Here is a 19,884-nt window from a genome sequence, read left to right as displayed (position 1 = left end):
TTAAAAAGCCACTAGCACATTTAATTGTATTGTGCTTCACTTTACTGTGATTTGCAGATATTGCTTTTTTTAAAAAAAAATTGAAGGTTTGTTGCAGTCTTGCTTTGAGCAAGTCTATCTGCACCATTTTTTCCAACAGCATGTGCTCACTTTGTGTCTCTGTGTCACATTGTAATTTTTACAATATTTCAGACTTTCTCATTATATCTATTATGATGATCTCTGGCCAGTAATTTTCAGTGTTACTCTTGTAATTACTTGGGGACACCACAAACCATGCCCGTGTAAGACACAATGAAATGTAGAGGAACTTAATCCGTAAGTGTTGTGTGTGTTCTGACTGCTCCATGGGCTGGCTGTTCCCCATCTCTCTCCCTTTCCTTGGGTGTCCTTATTTCCTGAGATACAACAATATTAAAACTAGCCCAATTAATAATGACCTCTAAATGTTCAAGTGTAATGACCTCTAAATGTTCAAGTGAGATGAAGAGTTGCACATCTCTCACTTTAGACCAAAAGCTAAAAATTATTAAGTTTAATAAGAAAAGTATGTTGAAAGCTGAGATAAGTGGAAAGCTAGACCTCTTGCATCCAGATAATTAGTCAAGTTGTAAATGCAAAGGAAAAGTTGATGAAAAAATTAAAAGGGCTAATCCAGGGAACACAGAAATGGTAATAAAGTGAAACAGCCATATTGCTGATATGGAGAAAGTTTTAATGATCTGGATAGAAGATCAAACCAACTACAATATTCCCTTAAACCAAAGCCTAATCTAGATCAAGGCCCTAACTGTCTTTAATTCTATGAAAGTTGAGAGAGGTGAGAAAATTGTAGAAAACAAGTTTGAAGCTATCAGAGGTTGGTTCGTGATATTTAAGGAAGGAAGACATCTCCATAACACAAAAGTGCAAGATGAAGCAGCAAATGCTGATGGAGAAGTTCCAATAAATTATCCAGAAGGTGTAGTTAAGATCATTTATAAATGTGGCTACACTAAAGACAGATCTTTAATGCCAATGAAGCAGCTTTCTATTGAAAGGAAGTGACACCTGAGACTTTCATAGCTAGAGAGAAGAAATCAATGCCTGGCTTCAAAGCAGCCATCAACATGGAAGTGAAGCTCTTCACCAGCACAAACGTGATTCAGTGACAGCTCAGATAATTGTTAGCACTTTTTAGCAATAAATTAATTTTTAGTGAAAATATGTGCATTGGCTTTTTAGACATAATGCTATTGTACACTTAATATACTCTAGTATAACTTAAACATAACTGTCATATGTACTGGGAAACCAAAAGATTTGTGACTCACTTTATTTCAGTATTTGCCTTGTTGTGATATTCATTTTGTTGCAGTGATCTGGAACCAAACCCACAATATCTCTGAGGTATATCTATATTTTTTTCATTGCTTTTTCCCTCTAAAAAAAGATGTCAAAACATGGAAAATCTTGCTGTTGTCTGTGATTTGTGTCAACAACATGAATGCATCCCAAGTGTGATGATGAAACAAGAGTATGAGCAGATAGCATCAATCTGTCCTTACAAAATTGTGTTTATTCAACTGTTGAATACCCATGTTATCAAACTTAAAACTATAGATTGCCATAAGGACTTTGCAAGGTAGATCTGTTTTGATAAGCCTATTCTTTCCTTCTAATTCATCTCCTTTTTGTTTGGTAATTTTAAATGATCTGAGATTTCTAGAATTTTCTTTGATTGTGAATTATAAGTGTGCAGCCAGACTTGCTGTACTGCCCATTCAATTATTGCTGTATTAGGGAACACTTTCTCTTGCAAAAGCAACAAGGAAAACAAAAAAAGTAATATTTTTATTATAAAGCACAAAAGTGCTTTGTAATATATATAATTATACTATAAAGCACAACAGCCAATTTTAAAGAACTTCTCTTTTTATGCATATGTGTTTCAGCTAACTCCACGCAAAAGCCCTGTGTGCCTTTTATAGATTCCCATAAACATTTCTGCAAGCCAGACTTTGGTTTTTACAGAAACATGACACGTTTTAAATGCCTCCTAACCACACATATGTGAAATATACACACACAAACACACACACGGACTAGTCCGAAGCCATACCTACTTTATATCATCCTTATTGATTGAGGGCCCAATCACCTGAAAATGGCTGAGATATTTTTTCCCTGGCTCTTACATCATAGGAGACACAGGTTTAGATTCTGTTAAAAGAGAAGAAAAATCAAGTATTTTCCATACGTAACGTTTTGCATCTATACATTTTGTTTTCCCTGTATCTCTTCCACTGGGAGAGCTCCTTTAAAAGTCTCAGATATGTTGGAATTATCTAGAAGTTCTCAGTAAATAAACTAATGCATCAAAGCACCATAAGATGACCTTCATTGCCTTTCTTATAACCTTTCCTGTAAGCCTATATTCACATCAAGCTCCATATAAAATGTAAAGTTTCATTTAATCAGAAAATCTTTTAAAATATTGTCTTATAGTTCTAGCTCGGAAGTAGTATTGAGGATGCAAAGATAAATGTAATTTTGCTGTTTTGGGGTAGCTTCCTGTAAGGAAAGACTGGCAAACACACAATAGTTAAATGACACACAGTGGCAAATGCTAATAGAAGTACAGTATGAATAATATGCATGCCAGAGATTCTTAATCCTTTTTGGGTCATGGACCCTTTTGAGAAAATGATAGTCTAAATTGTTTAGCTGTTGCTATATAACAACTATTTGCCTGATTGCTTAGCAGTTCAAAACAACGAATATTTATTATCTCATAGAATTACTGAAGGTCAAGAATTTGAAAGTGGCTTAGCTGGATGGTTCTGGCTCAGGGTCTCTCATGAGGTTGTAGTAAAGATGTCAGTTGGGGTTACTATGAGCCGAAAGCTTGACTGGGGCTGGAGAACATGTTTTCAAGATGGCTCACTTCACATGGTTATTGGAAGGAGGCCTCAGGGAGTTCCCTATGGGTTATCTCAGAAAATTTTATTTTTCAAACACATGGCTTCTTCCTAGGACTGATCATGACAGGGCAGTTAGTTCTCCTCAGAGCAAGTGATCCGTGAAGGAGATAAAGACGAAAGCCAAAATGCTGTTTATGACCTACCATCAGAAGTGACATATTATCCTTTATGCAGTATTCTATGTGACCTGATAAAATATGGAAGACTACAAAAGAATATAAATACCAGGAGGCAGCTATTATCAGAGAATAACTTTAGGGTTGACTACCACATTCTCCATGGACCTCTTCCCAGAAGAATGCCTCACAGACCCTGCATTAAGAAACCCTGTAAGAAAAGAGGACAAAATAAATAACAGTGCGTGGAGTGGCTAGAAAGTTTTTGCAAGAGATTAATCAGTGGGTAGAGTTGACAGGTGGACACTCTAAGAAGTTGAAACAGGAAAAGCACAAATACATGAAAAAAAGTCACCCTGTATTTGGGAAACAACAAGCAGCCCAAATGATTAAAGTATAGGGAGAAGAGATGATATGAGTGTGGATCAGATCACAGAAGACTTTAAAAGCCACGTGGAGGACTGCAACTTTTATTATTCATTGTGGAGACCCTGTGAAGTTACGCAAGGACCTGATTTACAAAACCCAATTTATATTTTATAAAGATCATTCTGGTTATACGTGGAGATAGAAAGCACAGAGATCAATTGGGAAGCTATCACTCCAGTACAGAGAGAGAAAATCATAATGATGTGATCTGGGGCATGAACAGTGGGAATGAAAAGAAGAGGTTGTTTCCAAGAAGTTGTTTGGAGGTAAAATGTATAACAATTGGCAATTAATTTGATGTGAGAAATGAAAGAAAATAATACATGAGTGAAGCTGATGAGCTGTTGTTTTGGACAACTAGCGAAGTGAGTTAAGAGAGGCTCTAATTGCGAGATGAAAAAGTACAAATACGAGTTTAAGGTGTCTTTGGAATATGCAGGTAGCATACCTGGTAAGTATCTTCCAAAGCATATTTACCAAAAACTAGACATGTAAAAACTTCAAAAAATAAGTTTCCATGATTAAAAAGGTTAGGAAATAGTGTAAATATTATGCCTTAGAAAAAATTTTCAATACACACCAATGTATTAAAGATCAAAGGGGTTTTGATTGTTTTTTTTTCTCTAGTAGAGAGAACCATATATTTTCAAGGTAATGTTTCACAAACGTATTTGACAATGGAGTCTTCCTTTTGGGCAACCTCTGTTAACATAGTGTAAATCTAGCTTTCTGCAGAGTAATTTAGTTTGTAACAATTTAGTTTGCCCAACTCATCACTAAATGTCCAGCAAAATTGCCAATAATGACACTCTAACAATGCAGTTAACCTACTTTTTAGCTTCACATAAATCATAATGAAGTTTTCCAGAAACGATTTGAATTCGAATTGACAAAGAAAACCAAACTGATCTTTATTCGTTTAGCTTTTTCAGTATTTTCAGTTCCATCATCGTAACTAATACACAGTAAGAGTTTTTAAACTAGGTAACAATGTTGTAACTTCAACTACAAAATATATACTACCTATAAAATTTACCAAGATTTAGTCTAATACAACAGTTGTCTGTTGCTATCTAACAAAGGTTTGTTCCAATGCACTGTCTCATGTTGAGGTTTTGAAATGGAAAAGACATCATGGCCTTGGTGATAAGTGATATTTCAGCCAATGTTTTTCAAGCGAGTGCTGTTTGTAAGAGTCTGACAACACACTGACATTGAGGGTCTTTTTGGGGTTCTGAGACTCCATGTGTAAGCCAAGGAGAATTTTTAGCAAGGCCGACTGCAAAGCTGGAAATCCAAGATGGTTCCTGAAGCAAAAGAGAAGGTGTTTCTTCACTCGTAAATAAATGCAGACACCAAAAATTACCCCAGGGAAAACAATTTGCTCCCGGCATATAGTGTTTTTTAGGCTTCAGGTTTCACATTTTACCTCAAGTAACTCAATACATTATGTAGAGAAGCAACAGTGTTGTGGTTGAGAGTACAGCTCTGGAAGAAAGTGTGATCTGGATGAATCCTAATCGTGCTCTTAATTGATCTGGAACTCAGCAAGTAATGAAAACCTGTGCTTATTTTCTCATCTGTAATGTGGAGGCAATAACGCCTAGTACAAACGAACTTGTGAGAATTAAAAGAATAACTCTTATATGCCTTAAATTAATACAAGCTATTGTTATCATAAGCAAAAATGCTAGTTCTCCCATAAAATGCAGATCAATCCAATACAAAAAAAATATGTACATTTCAATGTGGTAATGAATTAAGGACAATAGCTTAGACTCGAATCGTGTTTTCAAGTAATTAAGCACTTCCACATTTCTTAGCCTGTTGATAATAAAACACACTTCTCTATAGAGAATCATGTTAGTGAATCTGTGTCCAGCGGCTGGTGGGAAAAGGGTAAGCAATCCAGGCAAGCTTGGGACCGACAGCCATTAGTGAAAAATAACAGATGGTGTCTCATTTTTTGCTATAGGCAAAGAGCCAAATGACATGACTAAATAGAAAGACAGCCTCAGAGGACTGCATTTGGGCTCCTACTGAGCATGGAGCCTGAAAGGCAGGGACATTTTTAATAACCTTTCTTTGACAAGCTTAAAGCCATTTAATGCCTAAACCTGTCATACACATCCAGCCAGGAGAACAGGCCTCCAGAGAAAACTCCACAGCACACGGTCTTACCTCCCTGTGAAAAAATAAAAATTGCACACACACATAAAAAGAAAACATTATACAGCAAGGTCACCAAATACGAAGTTTCCATTTAAATAAAAACAGCCATTCCCCCTCTCAATGGTAACCTTCTAGACCTGCTCCCCATTCTGCATTAGATTAAATGCTAGGTTTCCGACCATTCATTATTCAAATAAAACAATAGGGGGCTCATGCCTGCTTTAGCTGAAATTTCAGTTCAGTCTAATTAGAAGGAAATGCAGTATAAATTATTATGTGCTGAAAATCTACACCAAAAAAAAAGAGAAAGAAAATGAACTCATAATTCTTTATATATTGGGTTTCACTTTTTCATCAAGCCAAATGAAACAGCAAGCAACTGTGTTTTTTTACAAACAGCTTTTAAAGTAAATGGAAAAAAATCAGTAATCATTTTGATTAAAAATCTTTATTATTCCACTATTGTAATATTCAGCAGCAGTGAATGATTGATTCTGCAAAAAACGTTCACTATAGCAAAATTATCTAATAAATTGTATTTGTTTTCCAACAAGTCAGCTAGTAAGAGCATTAGTGTGGACATGAATTTAATTTTCCCTTGAGTCCATGGCTTCATTTTGTCCCAGCTGTTTCATTTTCTTCTCATCACCAAATCATTTTATTATAATAACTCTCCATGCCTTACTTTTCTATAGCCCTGCATAAATACAAGTACATTGGAGACACTTTCATGCTGAGTAGTAGTTTGGAAGTTTGCATTTAAATCTCACCTTAAATGTACATTTGTCAGAGGAAAGAAGATAGAAAAAAAATTTGAAAAATATCATTTCACTTTACTTAACTATATTATGTGACAAGTCATTTACAAGGGTTGCAATGGGGGAAAATCACCTTTATAAAAGCAGTCATAATATCTGTTTAGTTCTACAGACTAATTGAATTAAATACATTAAATAGCTGCATTCATCACCATTTCTAGAAAGACCAAAAAGAAAAAAAAGGATAAGTATTTTTTCTTTTGAATCTCTAACGCCAAAAAAAAAAAAAAATCACAAACTGAAAATACATGTTTGTTTGTAAATTCAATAACACTGTAAACACCAAGAAGGAAGAGCTTTTTCTTGTTTACCACTGTAATTTCCACGATACGTATGCATGGAAGGCATTCTATGACTCTTTTTGCACATGTTATGACATTAGCAGCCAGAGTCATAAAGAACTATATAAGCACAGTAAAACAATTGGAGCAAGTTAAAAGACACTTTATTCTGCCCATATCAGAATAAGTCTGCCGCTGAAAAATGTGAGTCCCAGTGGTGGAAAGGAAAAATATTGAAGCTCATTCTCTGATCAGTAACATTTTTTGAAACCCTACCATTCACCTTTGTCCTCCTATTCTTCCCTTTTAAATGATACCCAGGTTGTCTCTTCCACACTCCCACATAACCCAGGACACCCATGGTTACACTGGTACCCCACCTCATGACGCCACTCTTACTACTTTGATGAACCAGATGCCCACTCTGTTGATACCGCTTCTCTTTTCTGTAACCTCTCCAGATTGTTGTGTTAACATTGCTGCTTCTGGTGCAAGCTATATAGTAAATCTTCAGAAAATGAGTGTTCCATAAATGTATGGACTGCTTTTGTAGTCAGAAATGCAAATGTTATTTTTTTAAGTCATTCATTCACATTGTGAATCTTGAAGAAAAAATTTTAAGGTTTTTAAGGAGCTTGCAGCCAAACTGGGTTATACATGCCCAACAGATTTTTCTGTACAAAAAATAAGTATTCTAACATTAATTTAAAACATGCTATTCCAGTAAGATGCAATAACACATCCCATCCAAGGGGTGTCAAGACACACATGGCCTCTTAATGCTAAGAGCCTGGAAGGCAGCCCTCTCTACATCTACTTTCTGTGTAAACTGCTCAGCATCAAGAATTACTTTATTAAAAATAATGTAAGACAAAAAATAAGTACAAATATATATGTTCCTTTCTTGTCTCTTTCCTGACATTCAAATTCCTAGTTACCTTCTAGACGTCTCTCAATATTTTTGTATCAAAATGCGCTTTCTCTTTTGGGCCTCATATTATTTAAATGTATTGCTTATCTTAGTTCAATCTGATTTACAGTAATATTTTCTCTCTTACTAGAGTTAAAGTGCCTGAAGTGCAGGCCAAACCTATGTATATTTATCTTTATGTCTCTTGGTTTAATACAATGCCCAGTCACATTGCCTAAAAAAGGTGGGTTTATTGAGAGTCAAACAAGAACCAGAGTCCACTGCCTTTTCTAGGTTATGCAGGAACTCGAGGATTAGAACATGTTCAGCACACACCTATAGTATCTGCTTAAAATATATCAGGTTTATAGATACATTTCTCATATTTACTTTTTGCATACTGAATATAATAGCATCGCTCTGATGGATGAAACATAACTGGTTTTATTCATGAAAGATAGTATTTGTCTTCGGACTGTATCCTATAATGTTCCTCTGGGAAAGAGCCCAAGTCCTTTTTATAGGCTTGCATTAAATCTGAAGGAATACACAAATATACTAATACAAATTATTAATTGTAATAAAACCTCATGGATGTGTGTTGTTTTACCATTACAAAGCTAGTCCTCATCAATTTTTCACCAGAACCCTTTACAGTAAGTTATTTAATTAGTAAATATTTATTGAAGCCTCACTCTGTGCCAGGTACTGTGCTAAGTGCTGAGGATGGATGAATGAATCAGAAAGAGAAATGTCCTGCCCTCACAGAGGTTATGATCCAATGAGATAGATGAGGTAGATGTGGATTAATTAAATATTCATAAAAAGCAAATTAAGTGCTATAATGTTAGAATTACAGAAAGATAAAGGGATGTATGTTAGGTACTTTAATTTTTTAAATACTTATATTCACTTTTTTAATGAAGGACTCTTCATAGAAAATGGTAATTTTCTGTTACCATTTGGGCTAAGCACAGTTTTAAATAGTTCTGGAATTATAGAGGCACTTCCCGTTACGTCCCTCAGGGTATTATGTTAGAAAGTGGAGCTTCCAAGCTTCTAATGATGATTAAATAAAATAATGTGTACATAGCACTTGGTGCAGTGTCTGGAACACAGTGAATTTTGTTCTTCTTGGCCTTCCATGTGCCAAGCAATCTCCTAGGTGCACTAACTTTGGCATTTTCTTTAATCTTTATACAAAATGAGATGGATATTAATTATCATGATCATCCCCACTTTATTTTTTATAATTTTTTACTTTCAATTTTTATTTTAGGTTCGGGGGTACATGTGCACGTTAGTTACATGAGTATATTGCATGACACCGAGGTTTGGGGTACAAATGATCCCACCACCCAAATCATGAGTATAATACCCAATAGGTAGTTTTTCAACCCTCACCTTCCCTCTCTCTTCACCCCTGATAGTTTCCAGTGTCTATTTATCCCATCTTTATGTTCACATGTACTCAGTGTTTAGCTTCCCCCTATAAGTGAGAAAATGTGGTATTTGGTTTTCTGTTCCTGCATTAATTTGCTTAGGATAATGGATTTTAGCTGCATCCATGTTGCTACAAAGGACATAATTTCAGTCTCTTTATGGCTGCATATTATTCCATGGTGTCTAGGTACAACATTTTCTTTTTGACATTTATTTTAGGTTCAAGGGTACATGGGCAGGTTGGTTATATAGGTAACTTGCATGTCATGGGGATTTGTTGTACAGATTATTTCATCACCCAGGCAATAAGCGTAATATCTGACAGGTAGTTCTCTGATCATCTCCTTCCTCCCACCCTCCAACTTCAAGTAGACCCCAGTCTCTGTTGTTGTCTTCTTTGTGTCCATGTGTTCTCAATGTTCAGCTCCCACTTACAGGTGAGAACATGAAGTATTTGGTTTTCTGTTCTCATATTAATTCACTTGGATAAAGGCCTCCAGCTGCATCCACATTTCTGCAAAGAACATGATCTTGTTCTTTTTTAGGGCTGCATGGTATTTCATCATGTAAATGTAGCATATTTTCTTTATCCAGTCTACTACTGATGGGCATTTAAGTTGATTCCATTCTTTGCTATTGTGAATAGTGCTGCTATAAACATAGATGTGCATGTGTCTTTATGGAAGAATGATTTATATTCCTTTGAATATATTTCCAATAATGAGATTGCTGGGTCAAATGTTAATTCTGTTTTCAATTCTTTGGGAAATAGCCACATTGCTTTCCACAATGGCTGACCTAATTTACATTCCCATCAGCAGTACATAAGCGTTCTCTTTTCTCTGAAACCTCACCAACATCTATTATTTTTTGACTTTTTAGTAATAGCCATTCTGATTGGTGTGAGATGGTATTTCACTGTGGTTTTGATTTGTGTTTCTCTAATGATTAGTGATATTAAGCATTTTTTTCATATACTTGTTGGCCACATGTATGTCTTTTTTTTGAGAAGTGTCTATTCATGTTCTTTGACCACTTTTTAATGGGATTGTCTGGTTTTTGCTTGTAAGTTTCTCTAAGTTCCTTGTAGAATCTGGATATTAGACCTTTGTTGGATGTGTACTTGGCAAACATTTTCTCCCAGTTTGTAAGTTTTCTGTTTACTCTGTTTATAGTTTCTTTTGCTGTACAGAAGCTCTTTAGTTTAATTAGGTCCCACTAGAGAATTTTTGTTTCTTTGGCAATTGCTTTTGACATCTTCATCATGAAGTCTTTGCCCATTCCTATGTCCAGAAAGCTATTTCCAGGATTATCTTCCAGAATTTTTATAATTATAGGTCTTACACTTAAGTCTTTAATCCATTCTGAGTTGATTTTTGTATACAGTGTAAGGAAGGGGTCCTGCTTCAATCTTCTGCATATGGCTAGCCAAATCCCAGCACCATTTGTTGCATAGGGAGTCCTTTCCCCAACATTTTTTGTTGTTGTTGTTGTTGTTGACTTTGTCAAATATCAGATGGTTGTAGGTGTGTGGCTTTATTTCTGGGCTCTCTATTCTATTTCATCAGTTTATGTGTCTGCTTTTGAACCAGTACCATGCTGTTTTGGTTACTGTAGGCTTGTAGTATAGTTTCAAGTCAGATAACACGATGCCTCCAGCTTTGTTCATTTGCTTAGGACTGCCTTGACCATTCATGCTCTTTTTTGGTTCCATATAAATTTTAAGGTTTTTTTCTAATTCTGTGAAGAATATCATTCTTAGTTTGCTAGGAATAGCACTGAGTCTGTAAATTGCTTGACCAGTATGGCCGTTTTAACAATTCATTAATTCATCCTATCCATGAGAATGGAATGTTTCTTCATTAGTTTGTGTCATCTCTGATTTCTTGAGCAGTGTTTTGTAATTATCATTGTAGAGATCTTTCACTTCTCTGGTTAGCTATATTCCTACATATTTTATTTATTTTGTGGCTATCTTGAATTGGATTGAGTTTTTGGTTTTGCCTTGAGCTTGGATGTCATTGGTGTATAGAAATGCTACTGACTTTTGTACATCAACTTTCTATCCTGAAACTTTGCTGGAGTTGTTTACCAGATCAAGGAGCTTTCAGCCAAAGACTATGGGTTTTTCTAGGTATGGGATGATATCATCTGCAAACAAGGATACTTTGGCTTCCTCTCTTCCTACTTTGTTGCCTTTTTTTTCTTTCTCTTGCCTGATTACTCTGGGTGGGACTTCTAGTATTATGTTGAATAGGAGTGGTAAGTGTGGGCATCCTCGTCTTGTTCTTATTCTCCAGAGGAATGCTTCTAGTTTTTGCCCATTCAGTATGATGTTGGCTGTGGATTTGACATAGATGGCTTTTACTATTTTGAAATATATTCTTTCAGTTCCTAGTTTGTTGAGGATTTTTAACATGAAGCAATATTGAATTTTATTGAAAGGCTTTTCTACATCTATTGAGATGATCATGTGGGTTTTGTTTTTAGTTCTCTTTATGTAATGGATCACATTTATTAATTAGTGTATGTTGAATCAGCTTTGCATGCCAGGGATGAAGCCTACTTAATTGAGGTTGATTAGTTTTTTGATGTGCTGCTGAATTCAGTTTGCTAGTATTTTATTGAGAATGTTTGCATCTATATTCATCAATGATATTGGCCTCAAGTTTCCTTTTTATTTCATCTCTGCCAGGTTTTGCTATCAGGAGGATGCTGTCCTCCTAGAATGAGTTATTGAAGGATTCTCCTCAGTTTTTTTGAAATAGTTTCACTAGGAACCAGCTCTTCTTTATACATCTGGTAGAATTCAGCTGTGAATCCTTTTGGTCCTGAACTTTCTTTGGTTAGTAACATTTAATTACTGATTTGCTTGTGAACTCATTATTGGACTGTTTTGGGATTCAATTCCTTCCTAGTTCAACCTTGGTAGGTTGAATGTTTCTAGGTATTTATCTATTTTTCTAGGGATTCTAGCTTGTGTGAATAGAGGTTTTCATAGTAGTCTCTGAGGGTTGTTGTTTTTTCCCCTTGGGGTCAGTGGTAATGTCCCCTTTGTCATTTCTAATTGTGTTTATTAGGATCTTTTCCCTTTATTTATTAGTTTAGCTAGCACTTTATCTGTTTTCTTATTCTTTCAAAAAACTAACTTCTGAATTCATTGATCTTTTGTATGGTTTTTTACATCTCAGTTTCCTTCAGTTCAACTCTGATTTTGATTATTTATTGTCTTCTGCTAGCTTTGGGTTGGGTTTGCTATGGTTTCACTAACTGCTCTAAGTGAAATGTAGGTTGTTAACTTGAAATCTTTCAAATTTTTGACATGGGCATTTAACACTATAAAGTTCCCTTTTAACATTGCTTTATCTGTGTCCCAGAGGTTCTGATGTGTTGGATTTTTTTTTTCTCATTAGTTTCAAAGAATTCCTTGATTTCTGCCTTAATTTCATTGATTACTAGTCTTTTAATTTCCATGTATATCTATGCTTTTGAGCAATTGTCTTAGTATTGATTTCTAATTTTATTGTGCTGTGGTCTGAGAGTGTTGTTGGTATAATTTTGTTTTCCTTTTAATTTGCTGAGAATTTTGTATGGCCAATTGTGTGGCCTGTTTTACAGTAATGTACCATATGCAGATGAGAAGAATGTATGTTCTGTTGGTTTGGGGTACAGAGTTTTATAGATGTCTTTCAGGTTAATTTGGTCAAGTGTTGAGTTCTGTTCCTGAGTATCTTTGTTAGTTTTCTGCCTCAATGATCTGTCTAATACTGTTAGAGGGGTGTTGAAGTCTCCCACTATTATTGCGTGAAAATCTAAGTCTCTTTCTCAGTCTCTAAGAGCTTGCTTTATGAATCTGGATGCTCTTGTGTTGGGTACATATATATTTAGGATAGTAAGATCTTCTCATTGAATTGAACCTTTTACCATTATGTAATGACCATCTTCGTCTTTTTTTTATCTTTGTTGGTTCAAAGTCTGTTTTGTCTGAAATTAGCACAACAACCACTGTTTTTTTCTGTTTTTCATTTGCTTGGTAGATTTTCCACCATCCCTTTACTTTGAGCCTATGGGTGTCATTGCATGTGAGATAGGTCTCTTGAAAACAGCATACCATTGGGTCTTGCTTCTTTATTCATCTTGCCACTCTGTGCCTTTTAATGGGTGCATTTAGCCCATTTACATTCAAGGTTAATATTGATATGTGTGGATTTGATCCTGTCATCATGTTGTTAACTGGTTATTATGCAGAATTGTTTGTGCAGTTGCTTTGTACTGTCAATGGCCTATGTACTTAAGTCTGTTTTTGCAGTGGCCAATAATGATCTTTCCTTTCCATATGTAGCACTCTTTTCAGGACCTTTTGTAAGACATGTCTGATAGTAATAAATTCCATCAGCATTTGCTCGTCTGAAAAGGATGGTTATCCTTTGCTTATGAAGCTTAGTTTTGCAAGATACGAAATTCTCGGTTAGAAATTTATTTATTTAAAAATGCTGAATATAGAAGAGATGCCCCCAATCTCTTCTGGCTTTATAGGGTTTCTGCTGAGAAGTATGTTGTTACCTTTTGAGATTCTCTTTGCAGGTGACCTGACCCTTCTTTTTAACTACGCTTAACATTTTCTCTTTCATTTCGACATTGGAGAACCTGATGACTATGTGTCTTGGAAATGGTCTTGTGGAGTATTTTGCAAGCATTCTCTGCATTTCCTAAATTTGAATGTTGGTATCTCCAGCAGGGCTGGGAATTGTTTCATGGACAATATCCTGAAATATGCTTTCCAAGTTCCTTGTTTTCTCCCTCCTCCTTTTCCAGGATGCCAAAGAGTCATAGATTTGGTCTCTTTACATAACATCATGTTTCTCAGAGTTTTTTAAAATTATTTTTATTCTTTATTTTTCTCTGACTGAGTTAGTTCAATGAACCAGACATCAAGCTCTGAGATTCTATACTCAGCTTGATCTATTCCACTGTTGAGACTTGAGATTGCATTATGAAATTCTTATAGTGTGGTTTTCAGCTCTATCAGATCAGTTTGGTTATTTATGATAATGACCATTTCATCTTTCAGCTCCTGTATTGTTTTATTGTAATCCTTAGATTCTTTGGATTGGGTTTTGAGTTTGTTATGAAGCTTAATAACCTTCATTTCTATCCACATGCTTAACTCCATTTCTGTCATTTCAGCCATTTCAGCCCAGTTAAGACCCCTTCCTGGGGAACTACTGTAATCATTTGTCAGAAAGAAGACACTTTGGCTTTTTGAGTTGCCAGAGTTCTTGGGCTGGGTCTTTTTCATCTGTATGGGCTCATATTTCTTTAATTATGGTGTAATTTTATACAGTCAGTTGTTTTCGGTTTTGGATATTTTCAGAGGGTTGAGGCTTTGTGCAGGGTCTTTATTTGTAGCTGAATTCTTGCCCTTGGTTTCACAGTGGGGTATATTAGCCAACTGTTTTTGATGTTGAATTTTGGGCTGTGATCCAGTAGAAGAAGCTTAAGCCTAATGGCTGGTAGGTAGGCTCTAGCTCAGCCACGTGGCTCCTCTGTTTTTTTTTTTTTTTTTTTTTTTTTTTTTTTTTTTTAAGGACTGCAGCCCTGCTCTCTCTGAAAGCCTGGACTGGCTCCTCTCTCCCACTCAAGTGCTGACTGCAGATCTTGACTTGGCACTCACAGGCAGCACATTGCAGCCCTGGGGTGAGCTCAGGCTTTATATCCCCTCTCCAGCTGGGAGGCAGCAGGGGAAGGGACCTTGGCAGTGATTGTGGCAGAGGGCTGTTACCTTGTCTCTTGGGGCTCCACCCCAAAGAGATGTGAAGCAGCTATCAATCAGTGTGATTGGCATGGAGCAGTGGGAGAGGTTGCCTGGTAACAAGGAAAGGCGGCAGGGACCTCACAGGGTTGATCAATTGGTTTCTGCTCCTTAGGGCAGTTACAGCTTGCTGGAGGTGTGATTAAAGAACTGAGGGTCTTTGCTCCTTTTCCAGTCTAAGGGCAGCAAGGGCAGTACGCTATGGTAGTGGTGGAGGAGCTTTCAGTTGCCTCTGGAAGCTCCACCTCAGAGAAACACAGAGTGGCTGCTACTGGGAATGTTCAGATAGGAGTTGAGGAGACTGCACTGCTGGCCCTGCTTAGTGAAGAGGGGTGGGGTCGAGGGTTCACAAGAATGAGAGACTGGGCTCATCTTATGGTAACTGAGTAAAAGCCCTCAGGCTCTTTGTTTCTTCCCTTGACTGAGGGCAGCAGCGGTGGAACTGCTGCCATGGCAATGGCAGCAGCATTGTCTATTAACTCTGGGAGACCCTCCCTAAGAAATCACAGAGCCACTGCCACTGGGGATGCTCAACCAGGGGTGGGACAGCTGTTCTGTGCTCCCTAGCCAGGGCACTGCCTGGTGAAGAGTGGGTGGTGGAGCTTCACAGAGAAGAGAGATGGGGCTCCTATCTGTATCGTGGCTACAGTATTCTGAAGGTGCCAGCATAGCGTCCAGGTCCTTTGACTCGTCCACAGCTGAGGGTAGTAAGGTTGGTATCACTGCAATTGCAATGGCAGAGGGTTTGTGAGTTGTCTTGGGAATTTCCTCCTCAAAGAAATGCAGAGCTACCACTGAGTGAAGTGTTCAGGCAGGGGCAGCGTGGTTGTGCTGGGGACCCAGGTTGAGAGACACTGCCCAGTGAAGAGTAGTGGGGGTGGGAACCCCATGAGAAACAGTCTGGCAGCTTTTCCATAAGGCAGCTGTGCAGTGCTGAGGGTCCACGTCAGTTCCCAACCACTACATTTTTGGCTGAGGCTGAGGGCAACAGGAATTAAGGCTGTAGAACAGTCAAAATAACAGCCTGCTACCTCTGGGAACTCCGTCCCAGGAAGTCCAGAGCTGTCATCAGCCCAAGAGCCCAGGTGGGGAATGGCTAGAGTCCTAGGTTGGGTTGCCCTGCTCAGTGAGAAGTAGTGGGGATGGGGACGTGCTTGCAGAATAGTCTGGCCATTTTTCTGTAAGGTGGTTGCTCTGTGCTGGGGGGTCCACACAGCCTGAGGGCAACAGAAGTGATGGCTGCAGAGCACCAGAAATGGCAACTTGCCTCTCCTTCCAGAAGCTCTGTCCCAGGGTAATGCAGAGCTGCTCCTGACCCAAGACCTCAGCCCTTGCTAGGGTCCCTGGCTAGTAGACCTTACCCTGTGAAGTGCAGTGGAATAGGGCCCCTGTCCTGGGGTAAGAAAGGGAGCCTGGCCTCCCCCATGGCTGGAACTGCAGTCACTGGTGCTGGGCTGCTGGGAGATCCAAGGACCCTGTGACTTTGCATGTGCCTGAGCAGCAGCTTTGCCCAGACTCCACATAGCTCTCTGTGTTAGTCTGGAGGCCCCAGTTTGGGGACTTATGGGGGATCTCCTGAGCCCAGGCTTACAAAGGTACATGGCAGAAGTGTGAGTCCCCAAGGGCTCACACTCACTCACCATTTTCCCATAGTGGGTGTCCTCCCCTGGCTCTGTGCCACTCCCAGGTGGGCAGATGTCCTGTCTCACTCTTCTCTGTTCTCCTTGGGTCACATTGCTTCCTTGATGAATCCTGTTGTTTCCACCTGGATATTCCAGTTGAAGAGCTAATATTTACTCGACACTTTTCTTCTCTCTGAGTGACGGTGGTATACACTAGCTGCTTCTATTAAGTCATCTGGTTGGCACAAACAACAGTTTCTTTATACAGTCTACCACTGATGGGCATCTAGGCTGATTCCATGATGGTAGAATCATGGATAGTGTTGTGATAAACATATAAGTGCATGTGTCTTTTTGATGGAGGGATTTTTTTTCTTTTGGGTATATACCCAGTAATGGGATTTCTAGATCAAATGCTAGTTCTAAGTTCTTTGAGGAGTCTCTAAACTGCTCTCCATAGTGCCTGAACTCATATGCATTCCAACCGACAGTGTATAAGCATTCCCTTTTCTGTGCAACCTCACCAACATCTGCTATTTTTTGACTTTTTAATAATAGCCATTCTGACTAGTATTAGATAGTATCCAACTGTGGTTTTGATTTGCATTTCTCTGATTAGTGATGTTGAGCATTTTTTACACGTTTGTTGGGCACTTGCATGTCTTCTTTTGAGAAGTGTCTATTCATATCCTTAGCCCATTTTCTAATGGAGTTATTTGTTTTTTGTTTGTTGAATTTTTCAAGTCCCTTAAGCAACTGTCAGGTTCATAGTTTTGAGTATTTTCTCCCGTTCTGCAGGTTGTCAGTTTACTCTACTGTTGCTTTTGCTGTGTAGAAGTTATTTTGTTTAATTAGGTCCCACTTGTTAACTTTTGTTTTTGTTGTAATAGTTTTTGAGGACTTGAAAATAAAACCACACATCTACAACCATCTGACCTTTGACAAAGTTGCCCAAAAAAGAGCAATGGGGAAAAGACTCCCTATTCAATAAATGGTGCTGGCATAACTGGTTAGCCATATGCAGAGGAATGAAAGTGGACTCTTAGCTTTAACCATGTACAAAAGTAACTCAAGATGTTTTATTTTTTCACCCTCATGATTATTATTCTATTCCTTAGGGTCATGAGTTCTTAAGCATGGGCTAAAAAACACTGTGGATATTTATTAGTCTCACTTTTTAATTCTTTGCTTTATTATATTAATAATCTTAGGATAGATTATACAGAAGTTTTGAACATGCTTTCTAAACAGCTGGGATATTGAAGGCTGCAGGTGCCTGGAAAGTTCAAACAAGACGCCCTAGGAGTTCTTTACTAAATTTCACCAAGTTGATCATGAAATATCAGTATGATTCAGAGGAAAAATATAAGAGACCCATCATCACAGTTTTGTGTGAAATTGTGAGAGCTGTTTAACCTTTTTCACCTTCAATTCCTCATGACTAAATTACTATCAATAATACCTACCTTGCAACTTTGTAAGGAGGACAAAACCTAGAGTTAGTCTCAGATACTCCAAGATGGCAGCAAAAGGGCCTTTTCTCATGATACAAGGTAGCAGACATTTTCTCCTTAATTTCTCATCCACATGCAACTCTTCTACCTTTTATTCTTTTTAGAGTGACCACATGTCTTTTTGTAATTATCAAGAATGTTGTTTCAGTTTAAAGGTTGGGGATCCCAGGTAAGACAACTGTGGTAGTCCTAATTTGAGGTCAGCATAAATCACTAAATGTTATTTACAGGTTATACAAATGCAATTATGGATTATCACACACGCCAAAGGATTCCAAAAACTGTATAATATATCCTTCAGTTAAATGATCTAATTTGTTAAAATCAGCATTGCTTTTTCATTAAGAGCATGAGTTTTGGAATTTGACCTCCTAGTTTAAATTTCACCTTGTCTAGATACAATCTTCATGCTAAGTTACTTAACCTCTCTGAACCTCAATTAACTTCTCTCTCTCTCTCTCTCTCTGTGTGTGTGTGTGTGTGTGTGTGTGTGTGTGTGTGAAATAGAGATAAATAGCTCCTACTTCACAAGATTTGTAAGATAATTAAATATAATAACACATATTGGTACTCACTACATTTCCTGGCACAAAGAAAAACCCAGTAAATGCTAACCATTGATGCTCAAAGACATACATTGCTGCTGAGGACAAAGGGCCCTTGTATCCCATTAACAGTTTACCTGGCTCGCTTTTTCATAAGTAAACAGCCTACGTTCTCCCTTTTTGTTAGATGAATAACTCCCAAATAGATCCCTGAGCATCATGGGATTACGAAGTGTATTTATGGTACAATTTATAAAACGATATTGATTCACTTGTAGCCCATATTGAAAGGTATCTCAAACAAAATAAATCTGTCTCTCACTCTATCTGACTATTCTTCTGGAAGGAGATAAAACTATATTGTTAATTAGACATAATTCAAGTTTCTTCTCTATTGTAAATACGTTCCTGTCAAATGCCTTAAAATGATATATTTCTTCACCTTCAATGACATTGTGCTTTGGAACTTTGTTCCAGATGGTCTCTGGAATTGATTTATTACATTTTATATGTTAGGAAATATATTTTAAAGCATTTCTGTCCAAAGCCCCTATGTCAAATGAGTGGGGACTGGGCTGAGTCCCTGGGTATTTTCTTAAGAATCAGCCACCATTACTGAGCAAGACGTCATTAGAAAAACCCTGGCATGCTCAATCAATGCAACACAAAGCCTCGGTGGGTAAGTTAGAAGTGTTCTGTGTGGAATGCTGTTTATAATATCAGCCAGTTCTCGTTCATGCAGAGCTGTAACTAAACTATGTCCTCAAATCCATAGCAAATAAACCATGAGTTATGGTTATCATGAGTGTATGTTTCATTATATAATTAGCATTGCTTATCTTCAATGTCATAAGCAGAACTTTGTTAAATTAATGAAGAAGTTGAGATAATAGGACCCAAATGTTTTCATACTTTTCATTCTATAATTTATGACTAGGACTTATATGTGGAATCAGGAGAGAGAAACAGGATAGGTTAGGGTTAATCACTCAGTCCCCACTCATTTAACATAGGAGCTTTGGATGGAACTGCTTTGAAATAATATTTTCCAATCTATGAACTGTAAAATACATATACAATTTAAAGCTTCTATTTCCCAACACCAAGTACCTTTCCCTGAAAGTAACGTTGTTCATACTAATAGCTTCTTACATATCTTTCCAAAAAATGCATATTTTAGCATATACATAGATGCCTTTAGTTGGAAAGAATCATATAGAAAGTTATGTCATGCTTTTTTCCACTAATAAGTTATGAGG

This window comes from Macaca thibetana, chromosome 14 (genome assembly GCF_024542745.1).
Source record: "Macaca thibetana thibetana isolate TM-01 chromosome 14, ASM2454274v1, whole genome shotgun sequence".
Lineage (NCBI taxonomy): Eukaryota > Metazoa > Chordata > Mammalia > Primates > Cercopithecidae > Macaca > Macaca thibetana.
This window is presented reverse-complemented; position numbering follows the sequence as displayed.